The sequence below is a fragment of the Pithys albifrons genome, chromosome 8 (genome assembly GCF_047495875.1).
Source record: "Pithys albifrons albifrons isolate INPA30051 chromosome 8, PitAlb_v1, whole genome shotgun sequence".
Lineage (NCBI taxonomy): Eukaryota > Metazoa > Chordata > Aves > Passeriformes > Thamnophilidae > Pithys > Pithys albifrons.
In genome coordinates, this window is record NC_092465.1 from 21,632,434 (window position 1) to 21,647,983 (window position 15,550).

The 15,550-nt window shown below is 37.2% G+C and overlaps 1 long non-coding RNA gene across 2 annotated transcripts in view; it reads right to left on the bottom strand.

The window, feature by feature from the left end:
* Positions 1 to 15,550, bottom strand: part of LOC139674958 (uncharacterized) — a 60,716-nt gene that overhangs the window by 29,383 nt on the left and 15,783 nt on the right. For both annotated transcript variants that reach the window (XR_011698389.1, XR_011698390.1), the window contains exon 3: positions 12,271 to 12,337. This is a non-coding gene — a long non-coding RNA (uncharacterized lncRNA). The remainder of the gene's footprint in view (positions 1 to 12,270; positions 12,338 to 15,550) is intronic.

The window sequence follows — 15,550 nt, forward strand, 5'->3', positions numbered from 1 at the left end:
TCTTCTTAGTTTTCATGACGTCTATTTGGACTCTTTCCTTTTCTTGACTTTCTTTTAAATATGTCTAACAGACTGGCAAAGCCCAGCCAGTTCATCATTCTTTCCAAAGAAGGCTAGATACAAAGTCGAGTGGTGTCGATGCTTCCCTAGAAGTTTTTCATATATTTAGAGAAGTACTGCTGTTTGCTTTGCTTGGGAAATAGTCACACATATTGACGTCCCACAGTCATTCTTTAGTTGCTGTGAAAACAAACACAACCAATCCTTGCAATGGTATTTTATACTGTAGTTAAAGGAGGCTAATGATATAGGAAGTTTCTTTGAGTAACAAAATAGGACTAGAAATACCACTTAACCCTCTGCCCTAGAAATTGGTTAATATAGTAGATTTGTAGAGGACTATTTGATGATCTCTTGCCCTCTTCTACAATGTCATCCACAACCTTTTTTGTTATTTCTCTGCTCCTTCTCCATGTTCCCTATTTTTCTGCTATTCCTCCTTCTGCTTCAGTATTCTTTGTTATATAGACCATTCACTTTTAATCTTGCTAAGTTAAGGATTCCACTACAATAAAAGGAAATTGCCAAGTTATTGCAAAAAAATTCAGTCTGGGTGGTAGAACAACTGAAAACTACCTTCCCTACTGCTGTTCTGCTGCAGAGGAAGTATCCCATCATCACTGTGTTGAGCTCTGAGGAAGGAACCTCAAAAATAACCACCAAGAAACAGGAAGTATTATTTATTATCTGAGGCTGGAAAACTGGAATCTTAATTTGTTGACTGGTATTTCCTTCTTATAGTATTATACAGAATATCACAGATATAGAGTGTGTGTAGTTGTATTACAGTTCCCTGTGAAGGACAATTATTGTTGCATTACTCAGAGTGGAATATTCAGTCCAGGAGTGTTGCTATTTAGTGTGCATATCTTCAGTGCACTGAGCTGTTAAGTAGATCTTGGTCTTGAAAGCATATGGCTCTTATACAAAGACTACAGAGCAAAATTAAAGTATAAATAGGAAATTATTAATTGTGTAGACTGAAGGATACAAATAATGTCATACGATGATGGTCAAGAAATAACAAGATGTAACTTGTGCATAACTAGCACATATGCTCACAACAGTGTAACAAGTCCTGATGTGGCTATTTTGAACTGCCTACAGGTTGTATAAAATAATTTTTCCTTGGCTGCCAGTTCTCACTCTATTCTTCCTGTATTGAAGGCATTAACTTTTTAGTACAAGTTCTTGCCCAGTATGAGGCTTTTCAGGTGATTATGAAAGCTCCTAAGACCATATTTTTATACTGGTATGATCATTTTAATGCAATTTAAAAAGAAATATATTCATTGAAATGGGGTTTTTTTGTAAGTTTGAGATTATTAGTCTCTCATTGAGATGTAGGTGTGTTGCTGAAGGGTTATCTGGAACGTAAAGTAAAACCTTTTAAATGCTTTGTAAAGAATCCCTGTTGTTCTCAAATAGTTTTCATTCATTGGCTACAGACCATGCCAAGAAGATATAACTCTTACTATTTCATTTGATAGGAGACCAGCATAAAGACAATTTGCACCATCTTTGCAAATGCTGTAGTATCTTTCCCAAACGTTCAATTATGTGACACATTTCTCAGGCTTAATATATTTATCACATCTGTTCTAGATCAAGTGATATGAATTCCTCTGTACAAAAATGAGTTTAGAACTTGGAGTTGAGCAAGAAGTGTTGCAACCATCAGATTCTTGTTATACAATAAAGTAAATTAAAACAGGCTTGGTTTAATCTGTTGACCTGGTGAACGGTGCCAGCTCTATCTCAACTTGCCATATAAACAGATACATTGTGTGTTAGGTCTATTGACTCTATGTGAAAGCAGGAACTCTTGCCAGTTAAAATGAAATTCAGTAACAGCTGTTCAGGTCTAGGCAACCTATTGGGACAAAATGGTGAAGGCATATTTGTCTCTGTAGAACAGAGCCAGCTCCACATCCACCTGCCTTCTGCTCCTTACAGTAAGTATTGATAACACAGTCCTTCTAGTAAATATTGATATCATGATAAGAAAGTCCATAGACACCTTGTACAAGTCTAAACAAGACTGGTGATGGGTATACTGAATATTCAGGAGGTAAGCTGCCTGAAATGAAACTGTATGGGCATGTTCCTTTTGCTCAGAGAAATGTCTGTGCTTCTGAGAATATCCGCGTCACACACTACAAAATGTTTAACCTAGCCACACACTCTGTGACACCGGGATCTCCCTTCTAGCAATAGAAAAGCTAAAATAGGATATGAACTTCTACAAAATTCCTTTATTCATCATATCATTTTGTCATCATACAGTATGTCATAATTTAGTCATCACACAGTAGACTTGACCTTTGCAATCTCATACACATCCAGTTACTTACGAGAAGAAAACTCATCTCCCTGATGAAACACCATGTGTGCAGACTTCCTATCATTAATCTTTCCTGTGTCTTTAATGCAATAAAAGCATCAGGTTGGGTTGAAGGACCAGGACATGGCTGACTGCAGTATCCAGTTCTTAGCTGCAATGGTTGCTAGTTCTTGCCTACAGCTGACCACAGTGGTCCTTTCTAGCTAGCCTAAAAGATGGTGACAGTACAGCAACTGGCCCTTTTACAGGAACAGCAATTCAGATTCTGGCTACACAGAACCCATCAAAGGTTCAACACCACAATGCACTTTACCCAGGCAGACAATTCACCATCCTCCAAACAAATATGACTCACCCTCCAGCACCACATCAGTGCTGCCTGCAGGGCTTGGCTCCTGGTGCTCAGGCTCTGGACCCAGAGGTAAATCAGCCAGTCAATGTATCCCAGGCACTGCTTGTGTGCTGTGCAGCTGGATGGGCTTGCCCAGCAAATCTTTTCCAATAAGCTGCTCATGTATGTGCAGAGACTTCAAACTCTACTTCCCTCTGAAATATTACATTTAAAATTTGAACATCTATTATCAAAAAGCTGACTAAAATAAGAAAAGATATCAAATGCAAAGCAAAATGTTTACATTTCCAAATGAGAGGAGCTGAAAATCTGTGTAGCTTTATAAGGCTCAGCAAACAGGTAATGTAGAGGTATAAAAATAGGGAGATAGATTTGCTACTTTCAATTATTACTTCTCCCAGTTTGAGATTAGAACAGAGATGAAACAGAAGCACCACAGACGTAGAACCTAACTTTCAAGCTGATGAATTATATTTTAGATGCAACACATGAACAAATTGCATCATTCACTAGTACAGGACATCTTCAAAACCAATAGATTAGCAGGACTGAACAACAGAATAATTAATTTTTAAAGGATCTTAAGAAGAGCCATGAATATTTTAAACAAGATAAAAATAAATGGCATTGCAAATATTAATTGGCTGGGCCAGAACGAATATATCTAGAATCAGGTACTTTCTTATAATCCTCAGTAGCACTTACTTCCATTTTCCCTGTGATACCCAGCACATGCTACTGTCAGCGACTGAATGATGGGCTGGCAAAGCAATGATTTGGTTAAGGGTGACAAATGTAATGTTTCTCTTCCAAAAGAAACAGATGAGTTCCTGCATCCTATTTTGTCATTTTCCTCTGAGACTATTGACAAAGGTCATTCCTTCTGGCAAATTTCTTTTCAAGAGATTGATAAATTAGAAGGAAATGCATTGAGTGTATATTTCCCTTCAGCGCCACATGGGCCATCTCATGCACTGCAGATGAAAACAGTTACTACCCAGACTGGTGTTGGCTTCATGCCCTTCTAGTAATTCCCAAGAAACATGGCCCATTCTGGAGGGACTGTTCAATCCTTGTGGTGGGCATGGGAGTGGGGAGACATGAATCCAACTAAATGGCATGGAAAGCTGAACTGTCATTCATGTGTAATAACTTGTGCCTTTTTGTGGTTGAGAAAACCAGCATGACTTTTCTGATAGTGACTTGTTTAATTCTCTTTATCTCAGTTATAGTGGTATTCAAATATGGAAATAAGATTAAATTTGGCTTAGACACTGAAAAATTGAGTTTAAAATTACGCTGTAAAGTGCAGCTGCATTGTAGCTGTGAAATATGCTCATACAACTGTATATCTAGAATGAAGGAAAAAAGGCATTTTAGAATGTAGTGAAAGTAAAGCTGCTGGCTGAAGGGTGACAGGCTGTTGTAGCAGCATTTTCTTTGCTAAGTTTTTGTGTGCTCTGTTAAATAGTCTGGTAATAGTCTTGTAAATAAATTCAGAAATATTTCATTTGAAATATAGGCTTAGGTAAGCCATGGATTTAATCACTATAATGATAGAATTTGCAACTCATTTGGATTTTCATTTTTAGCTGAATGTAATACTATTTTATTACACTCAGACACTTGTAATAAATTCATTTATAGCTACTTGCTTGCACACAATAAATAAACCACTGGCTTATTTTTAAGGAAAATCTGTACAAACTTTATGTAATGTTGAACAGGGGCAAGAGAGTAAAACACTAGAAAAAAATCATATAATGTGATAATTCTCTTCCCATTCTTAGCCCTAATTCAAGGAGTTAAGTTATTCCAGTCTGTAGAGGGTAATTGCAAAGCCTGGATTAATGCTTTGGATTTATTGCTCTTTCAGTATGAAGTCTACTCTGGGCAGTATTACATTATACATATAATAGGACTTTTTTTTTTTTTAATCCCTGATGCTTATGCAGTATTCTTTACCATTCTAGTTGCTGGACCAAAGTTAACATGTTTGGGTAAGCTCAGCTTGACATTTTAGATCCCCAAAATTCTGGAGGGAGAGAAATCCTATTCTTGTTGCTGACTATTGAGCTAAATATGCTCCATCATATATGCCCACCAAAAGAGGCATGAATTTAAGTGGAAGGTAGTAGTACTGTATTTGTTTACCTCTGTGTTGATTCTTACCATGAGTTCCTGTTTTTAATGGGGAAATTGGGAACGAGTTTGTGTTGCGTGGAAATTTTTATTTTTTTTTTACTGTTGCTTCTTGTAAAGAAGAACAGAAAACACCTGGCTTTCAAAACAGTTCAGTGTGTAACTTGTGTGGGGATTTGTACTGATGTCATGCTCAGACAGGAATTCTTGAACCTTCTTTCTTTGTTTCTGTTCCTCTTTCCTGTGGCTTGTAAGTGTCATCTGAGCTGACTTACCAAAAATAAGTAAAGCATTTTAAAATGTGATTAGAAATTCCCTTTCCTTTGGAAAAATAGCTTCTTTAGCATGACTGTAATAAAAGGAAATGTTAAAGGTAGCCATTTCTCATGGTGTAGTTAGACAAGGATTCTTCATGATGTGTTTGGAGATCACTGATTATCAAGAGAGCTACCCATGATAATGAGTATCATGATATGTGTACAGGTATCTGAATAACACAATATGTGTAGAGAGAAACATTTAATGCTTTGATTTTAACTTATAAAGCATTTTAAGCACATCTTTTGTTAGTAATTTCCTCAGCTTCAGCATTAGTACATGTGTCAAGGAAGATCTGAACAGTATTAATATTTTGATATTTTATGGAGTGTTTTGTGAGTGGGAAGAGAAGTTAAAGCTGGTGTAGTGAGTATGTAGAGTTCCTGCTTTCTTTTATACACCCACACAACTGAAAACTTTCCATAACTTTAAAAGCAAATTGAGGGTCAAGAAAAAGTCTGTTTTATTGTTATTATGTTCTGGTTCCAGCAGTTTTATATCACTGTTTGATTTAAAATTGTATTTTGGCAGAGGGGGAGTACTGTTCTGGAATTCTTTTTGATTGTTGTTCTCTTTATCAATCAAGCTTGTTGGAGGTGAGGGAAAAGCCTAATTAATGAATCAAATACAAAGAACAGCAAAAGGAAAGAGAAAAAGCTATGGTCATGCTGACAGCATGAAGCTCCTCGTGGCCCTCAACTTGTACACATATTGTAAATATGTGAAGTACTAGGAATCAGCGGAAAATTATGCATATAAGGCATTAAACCATAAATTTAATTGCTGATCCAAATTTAAATTGCTGAGTTATTTATTTTTACTTCCTTGTCATAATAATATATAACTACCTTATAGAAATATAATCTGAGAGATATAAATTTCAGTGATGTGACCTTTCACCTCTACAAGGCAAATCTAAAAGATCCATTTGAAAAACTTGTATTTGAATGATTAAATAAAATGCAATTGAAACTTAAACTGCATAAAAACTTGTGCTGAAAGGAAACTAATGCAAACTGAATGTGAACAGAACCAGAACCTGTCCATTCAGACACTGTACACTCAGGAAATTTCACAACTTAAGAGAGAAGTTCATGTGTTAGCACGGTCACACCTTCCAACAGATCATGGAACTCTAGACATGGCAGGAACTTTCAGAAGTCACCTAGTCCACCCTTCTGCCCTGTAATGGGTTCAGTGATAGTTCTATCATTCCTGATTTCTTTATTCATTATTTCTTTATTTATTCATTCTTTATTTCTTCATTACCTTATTTCTTCCTAAAAAAATTGATAACAGACAACCCACAATCTCTTCAGGCAAGCCATTCCAGTCTTCCAGTACATTCATGGTTAGATTTCTCCCCTCCTTCACAATATTTTTTCCACTTTATTACTTCTTGCCTTGTGCAAAACAGACAGGGAAAACACTTAATATTATTCTCCTCTTTACCACGTCCTTTTATATCCTTTAAGGCTGTTAGCATGTTGCCTCTAGTTCTCTCACACGGGAACCATTCAGAAATACAGTGCCCAAAATTGGGTACAGTGCTTTAACTGTGGCCATACAGTGCCCAAAATTGGGTACAGTGCTTTAACTGTGGCCTAAGCAATGCATAGCAGAGTAGGGGGATCATTTCTCGTGCCCTGCATGTTATTCTCATATTTATGCATTTCAAGATCATGTTGCCATTTTGCTTTTTTGGCCTGCTGAAAGCTTTCCTTTTTTGTTTTGCTAGTGTGTTCAGATGGAGAAAAATTATTTTCTAATGCATGCTAGATTTTGTACATTCCCAGGACAAATGTCAGTTATTTTTAAAATATGTCAAAATCAAATTCTGACTCTAATTTTAACCTTCTACATGCTGATTGTGAGCAGCACTACATGACTTGCCAAAGATTCCAGCTGCCTTTTTTTTTTTGGTCATTTTCCAAGCAATGCAAACACACAAAATGTTCTGATGTGGCAGCCAGAGCCTGAATGCTAAAGTGTAGAACAAAGTGTATTATAGTTATTTATTGTAAAGAATAACTGTGTGCAGGCATATATTTATATACTTTCATATAGGCTTTTGCACACACAAAGACTTTCTGTTGTATTCCCTACTATGGAACAAGAAAAGCAGAGTAAATGCAGAAGTTCTAAAGCTTGGCTGGTCTATTTTATGCTCTCCTGCTTGGCCTCCATTTTCCATTTGTTTTGGTGGAATCAGCTCAGCGCCTTTTACTTTAAGCAGGGAGTCAACACTACATACTTTGTTCATTTGGAAATACTTCTGAATTTTAAAGTCTTCGAAATCTAACTCCTCAGTTGGATGGCTCTTAGAAATTTGGACTGTCATTAGTATATGGTTCCATCCACGTTGGAACTGTTTTCAGGACATTTTTATATCATATGCCCCTTAAAGTTTTTCTTGATCTGAATTTCAGAAAAGGTTTTCTAAAAAATAAAATCAAACTGTTACTGATTTTCAAATTATAAAGTGATGGTTATACAAAACTGTTAAGTTCTGTAAGCCTTGTCAATAGATTCAATTGTATATTTTCATCTGAATAAAATGTGCTGGATGTGGCTCAAAAGTTGGTTCAGTCTCAAAGAGAACTGCATCACAGGCAGTTGAGTGCATCTATGTGGGCCTTTTGAACTCAACTGGACTCCAGAAAGAGACCATACTTGTTTGGAGAAGATTGTTGTAGCAAGGATTTACCTATATTATATATAGGCATTACATACATATATGTGTGTGTGTGTATGTATATGTTATGCATATATGTATGTGTGTGTATGTATGTATATGCGTGTGTGTGTGTGTGTGTGTGTGTGTGTAGGTAGGTGTGTGTGTATATATATATACACATATATGTGTATCAAGTCTAGCCTTCATTAGATGCTACAAAGGAAGACATTATTTCTTTACAAGAATTTCCTAATAATCTTTATATGAAAACTTTCTGATAGATCAAAACTCACTTGTGATGCAGTAACCCTATGGTACTTTGCAATGTCAAACATTTTAAAGATTTGAATAATTTTCAGGAATTTCTGGAAGCACAGAATGGAGTATCTGTGGTTTTGGCACTTAGTCGTAGTGATCTGCATCTATATGATGCGAGTGCGTCGCTTTAAAAGAAATCTGGATAACTGCTTATAAAAATGTTCTTCAAGGAAGGAATGCAAAGACAGATTCAAGAGGGCTTAGAAATATATTTGGCTTCTCTGCTGGGAGACTTGGCTGCCCATCAGTCTCTTTTATACTTCTGGTTCTCAGTAATGTGTTTGCTTCTAGTCATGTAAAAACAACTCCCTTTGTGCATTTCCAGATCCTTTCTTATAGTTCAGTGAAGATTGTTTGACAGTCATTGCTGAATCATCACTGTCTGTCCATTGTGAGTAAATCCCTCTTACCTTTTGAACATGACTCATTTTGAAGGATACAAAAGGTATTCATTATTGTTATCGTTTCTTGGCCTAAGTAGTTGCCCACAGTTTGAGATTCTGCAAACTGTTTCAGTTGGAAAAGAAGCTCATGATAAGAGCTCTCTGTACAGAGCTGCACTGGAGAATGTTTGAAGATCTCATTTTGTGCTTACAGGAGAATCTAAATAACAATAAGCAAATGCTTTTGCCTGTCCCATCACCAGGTTTCAGCACAAAATGTTTGGAAGTTTTTCTATCAATCATTTTCCTAGAGCTATTTTGGGCTATATTTCATGTTTTCTTACTATTTGTTCCTATTTCTCGTGTTTCTCTTATTTCTTCTTTACATAAAGGTAGATGGATATTTCCTGAAATCACCTCTTCTCAGTGGATTTCAAATCACTGCAATCTCACGTGTACCTTTGGAGTGATTACATGTATTTTGCACAGTGAATTGAAGCCTCTCTTATTTAGTTTATCTACAAGACATTTGTTTCAACAGCCTAAACGAACTTGACCCATGAAAATATGATTCTGTATCAGCTTGGAAGAAAGGAGCATGGTGCCTGTGACTGTCACCTGGACCACCAGCTCAGATTTAATATTATGAAAATTTTCCTTTTAGTTTAGATGCTCTGTCCAGACCAGCAACTTTGCTCTCATATCAGATTCTTTTTGTCCTATTTCCATGTTACAGATTTGTCTGACAAGCCTATGAATTGTCTCTTTTCTGTGCACTGACCGCTTTGTCTGTGTAATCTTTGCAAGATGTACTTTTGAAAGCCCTTTTGGACTCCAGAAAAAGTAAGTGTGGAAAGGAGAAAAATTGTGCTTCCATGACACTGCTTCTTCAGGTAATATAGAGTATACAATTCTTCACCTGAGTTAATCAGTTCTGTATTTCACACTGCTCAAATTACAAGATGGGGGAGGTCATGTCAGGCCAAAGACTAGAATGAAATCTCTGCAAACCCAAAGAGGATGTGCAGATTTCACTGGTCAAGCTCTCTCCTTTATGGCTATTCCAGTAGAGTCAACTAGATGACCAATGCATAAGCCTCAGTGTCATACAGCTGGCTGAGGAATGCATACACAAAGTGTTAAGATGTTAGTTTTTTGTGGTATCCTGAGATAAGAAACCACCTTCTGTACCCTGGGCCTCTTGAGAACCAATCTCCAGACAGCTATCTCCTATTCCCTCTTACCTCTCACAGGTTCTTCCCTGCAGTTTTTAACTTGCACCATCACTCACCTCTTCTATTTTCCTGTCTCTTCTGTCTTTCCCTTGCTTAGATCTCTGAGTGGTAAACAAGTGTCTTAACTACCTCCATCTATGGTCTGGCCCTATCTCCTCCCTAAGCCCCCTCTGAAGCTTCAGTTACTGTCACAATCTTTGGCTCTATCACAAATAATCTGTAAAGCATCCCAGTAATTTCTCACTCTTTCCTTCTTACCTTGTATCAGGCAACTCTCACCTGCATATATGTGCTTTAATTCTCTGCCCCGCTTATGAGGTTCAAACCTCCAATTTCACTTACCAGGGGGCAGAAAGGTAGTCTAAAGAGGGCCAAGTTTTCATTCCCCAGTGGGCAGGAAGTCTAGGATTTGATGGTGGGAATCACAAGGCAAAGGAATACATAGTATTTCTATTGCAAGATGAGACAGTTTGGCCAGACATTGGTGGTTTCTTCTCTTATTACAGTCCATGACTAAGCCAGAATTGCAGAATATGCGATGGAAATTGCAAATTGGATGGCTACATGCCAGGTAAATCTGTAAATTGATCAGTAAGAGTGCTCCACCTCTCTAAGGGAGATGATACATTCTTTGCAAGGACCTTCTGTGCTTTGTACGATACTGAGAACCAGCCAGAATCAGAAAAAAATAAAATATATGCTTTTCTAAAGAGCCAATAAACCACAACTTTCTGGAACTGTTGGCATCCTGCTGGACAGCTGTAGTTTCTACTTTTCAGACAGAAAATACCCTGATATATTTGAGAAAATGTATGTTAAAACCCATACAAGATGTTGTTCACTCTTTTTTTCCCTTACATTCCCAAGACAGTAGCCTATCATTCTAGCAGAGGTAAATTCCATTGTCAGTGGAAATTTCACCCGAGGAAGGATGTTGTAACAGTGGGTTTTGCAAGGCACATTTGTAGCAAACAAATGCCAACAATTCCTCTTCTCTACTGCAGTGTAATTGTGTTACAGTGAAAGGCTTTTAACTACGAATCTCACTGAATTGCTCAACCCCCTCAGGAGACATTCCTGGAACATGAATTTCAGTCTGGCACGCTGAACGCACTGTTCCTGCAGCTGCTGCTATCACTGACCAGATACTCTGTAGGAGGAGAGCACTTCAAGACAGTGGTGGCAAGACAATCCTGAGAGAGTGTGGGAGAGAATATTTCTGCTTTGGAGAGTGAATAGCATTGACTAAAAGCTTCAGCATAGATTTTAGAGGCATTATAAGACTAGCAATTTTATACAGAAAACATCCATCCGTGTAATGAGTCATTGTCATTCTGCTGACCACAGCCTTTTAACTGCTTCACTATTTGATTATTCTGAGAAATGTAATAAAAAGGATGCACTTTCAGGTTACTTTCAAACCCCAAATCAATTAAATTCTGTCAGGTACCATACTACTTACAGCAATGATCAACTGTGTGTCAAGGATTGCCCTTTCTCAACAGTGTCTGGTTCATATATTTATTTAATGAACATAAGCATGAAAAGATGCTTATTATGGAGTACCTGTCATAATTTCTGTTTATACTTATGAAAGCATGGTTGGCACTAAGCTCCTGGAAGCTTTTACTTTTTGTCTTGATGCCCTGCCCAAAAGACATTAAGAGGCCCTGTTGCAGTTCTAATTTTCTTCTGGAAAACAATACAGAAACACACTTCAAATAATATTATTCTCTTACCCTAAACAGCTGAAAACACAAGGAAAGGACACAAGGTTTAAAGAGTTCTTCTACGGATACTGTCTTTTATCAGCTTTTATCTGGTGTCCATTACTAAACTTTGTGTTCCCAAGCTGAATTTACTCTTTGGAAAATTCAAACTAGCATTTTAAGTGCGCTCAGTGCAATTTAGGAATCCCTGTGCTGCTCAGAACCCTCTTTTCCCTTCCTTGGGCTGACCACTTCCTGAGCAAGGGAAGAGCCTTTACAAGAACCAGTCCTAGCACACAGCTCTTGAGGTAGTAAAACAGAGCAAACTGAAAACAGTGTTTTAATTTCTCATTGTATCATTCATGTACCAGCATGTTTCTGTGAGTAATCTTATTTCTGTTCAGGAAGAAATAGGTGCAAACCTAAGCAAAGCAATAGGAGACAGGATACTTACAACAAGGTGACTCATTTCTTTTTGGCCAGTGGATTGAGATGAAAAACAAAAGATTTCCGAAGGTGTATGACACACACAACCAATATCCTCCTTCTCTAATGGTATTTCAAAGAACAGTAATGCATGAGAAAATCCCTAAAACTGTTTAACAGAATCCTTCACAAATATAAGTGCACAGACTGAATAATGTTCTGATAAGTGAAATATTCTAATGCACAGGATTTTAGAGATGTGCCAGAAGACAAATGGATGGGCAGGGGCAGTTTCAGGACACTTACCCGCTGTTGCAAGGCCACAAAGTCGTCGACAATTGTAGTTCATCCATGTCACAGGAACACAGGTGGCCTGACAGGTGAAAGAGAGAAAATGGGCAAAGTGACAGGTTCAAACTGGAAGTCCATAACAAAAGTATTTGAAATCTAGGATAACAAGGGAAGAGACTATATGACCAGGGACATGGGAAGTTCTGTGAATGAAAGAAACTCATGACACATGAGAGAAATATATTCTTTATGGCTTGACTGGGATCAGGTGCCTTCTCAACAGCTTTTGCGGGGCTGATGTAAATGTACTGCACTTTTTTCTGGTTCTGTAGCTCAGGGAAGACTCACATCATATACTTGCAAGAAGTATAAATGCACTTAAATATGCATGTAGTCTATTAAGGCATTTTTATTTTGTCATTTCCTCTGAGAACAAAAATCATACTCTATTGGCTCTATTTTAAAGGATCCTTAAAGAACATAGCATAAATCCTAAGAAGAGCTGGTTTTGCCCATTCAGATTTACACTCTAAGATTTCTGTGGTAATAAACAGCTGTCATTACTGAGGTGATGTGATCTCAGGTTGTGCATTTTAACTGCATCGTCATGCAACACAGCCTGGGGAACACCAGGGTCAAAAAGTAGTATTAGGTGATTCAAATAGGTCTCAAATCTGAAGGATGGGGATTTCAGACATGTGAAATTTTGCAGTCTATAATTGCCAGGTATATACAAGCTGTAAATGTGTTTTCAGATTCCACACAGTAAGAGCTCCAGCGTGAAAAAAAAATATGCTCAGGGCTTAACACCTAGAAGACATTTGCTTCAAAAGTTAGATTTTGAAAAGAAGTAGAAACTTCTGAAAGCTGTATCAGATCTGCCAAATTTCACATGTTTCTTCTGCTTTCAAGCCTAGTAGAAGTGACACCTACTTTTCTCAAGTCTATTGAATGGCACAGGTACAGGTTGCAGGCACAAAGAACGTTTTGGCTCATGGGCATATTTCTAACCTTAATGTTTCTCTTGGTTGAAGTAGGAGAAAGTGAACTTTAATTGGCTTGAAAACAGCCTCCAAAACACTGCTGGACAGCAACCAAAGAGGAGGATGACAGCCTGAGGAGGACATTAAGCTTATAATTCTCTTATTTCTCCTTTGTGCTGTTTACAATTCTGAGAGCTCCTTGTTCTTGTTGGCAAGTCTCTTACTAAGCTCAGCCAAGAAGTAGTTTAGTTTGCTTTTGTTGAAGCTCTTTTTGCCTATAGTTGTAACATTTAGGGGGTGTTAGCACATAAATGTAGATCTTAACTCTTTAGAACCTGTCATGTTAGGTACCTGTCTTACAGAGGTACAATGACAAGGATAAAAAGAGCATAGAAAGGAGTTGTCCTCTCCCAAACAGGAAAAAAACCTTGTAAGTGGGAAATCTCACAGTGGTGAGATGTGTGTAGCCCATACAATGTGACTAATACATAACAAGAGCAGGACCTGTGTAAGGACAATTGCTATTCCTGAGGAACACCCATTCTCCAAAAGAGAACAGAATAGCTGGATACTACTGGGGATCTCAGTCAGCTAATCAAAATACATGTAGGTCAGCACTAACGTGAGATTGCTCACAGGACCCTAGATAGCTCAGGTGTCTCATTCTGTTGTCCAGACTGTTAACTGTTGAAAACAATTACTACAATTGGTTCAAATGGGATTTTCTTAAAAATAAAATTTTGTTCCTTTTTAGTGAAACTCAAGACGGTGCCTTTTTAATGTCTGAGTCAAAATATGAAAACATAAACCAAATTCTTTAGATGGCTAAAGTTGATGCTTTTAACTTATGTTTAAAACAATAGTTGTTTTTTTTAATCTGAAATAAAAATTGTTATAAAAATTCAAACTCTGCAAATCTTCCAAGAAGTAATTATTACTGCAAATGAAGAATTTACCTGAACATTTTCTGAATGTACCTTTCATGCTGTACCTTGACAACTTGGGAAAACAGACACAGTATTCATCACACATATTAAGGTGATGAAGGCAGAAATATTGTCTTTGCTTTCAAAGTGCTCAGCATATTTTAGTAAGATGGTGTAATACAGCCATGTGTGCAGGCATATTTATTTTTTAATTCTAAATCTCATCAGTTTCCATTTAAAAAAGAAGACAAATGTCTAGCAAAGCCCCTCAACAGTAATAACTGCAGATTGTACATTTCCATATGTGAATATATGTATTTTTCCACACTAGAGCTAATTTGATGTGACATCAGTGAAAAGCAAAAACAGACTTCTTTTGTGCTTTTAATGACCGCTTGGTCTTCTCGATTTAAAGTGCTATTGCAAAAAGCACCTAACAGGTACAACCTTGCAGAATTCCCATAATATTGGCATTATGAAGTTTTCTAACTTGGATTTTGCACATCGTGGAAGGCAGCAAGTCACAAAGTTGGTAGCTTAATTTCTGCTTAAAATTCTGGACTTAGAAATAAATTTCAGGTGCAGGCCCCATTTTTTTCCAGTGGAGTTGTGAACTTCTGATACTCCTTTAAAGTCACTTAGTAACCTGAAAAGTATTTTTGACTGCATTTTTGCTTACTTGTCTAGAGACAGAAGCTGAAATAATGGTTCATATTGTAGAAATGTATAATTTCATGGGAAATTACTCATGGGATAACTAGCCTGGTATTCTCATGGAATGTGTATTATTGATTGTTCAGATCTCTTTATTCTTGAGAGATGTAGAAAATTTCTGATTTTCAATACATCACTATCCAGCTCAGTGGTATAAACCAGGTCACACACCACTCTGCCTTTGAGAAAAGTTGCTTCCTGTATAAAACTGAACCCTATAAGAATTCCTGGCTCAGGACAGAGTTGAATAGTAGCTCTGCTACCTTCCTTCCTCCAGTGAGACCCAGACAAAGGTGAGAAGGAACAGGATTAGCAGAGATGGAAGCAGCAGGACAGACATTTTGCATAACATGCTGCCTTAAAGTCACAATAGATGTCTGCAGAACTTCACATTGTCAATGCTACTCTATCATTGGGAAGAAGTTTTAGAGACTGGTTTGAGTGAGAGGTTAATGCATTAAACAGAGATATGTAAGTCTGTATTACTGGGACAGTAGCACTCCCACTGCCTGTAACAGTGTACTTCTAAATATCTAAGTAAGAAACCATTTTCAGTTTTATAAAGAAAAAATATAATTTAAAAGTATTTCTTTAATTCATTCCATATCTTGTTCTCTGTATAATCATGTGGAACTATTTGAAGTTTTGAAAATGTGCCTGGACTCAGCTTTA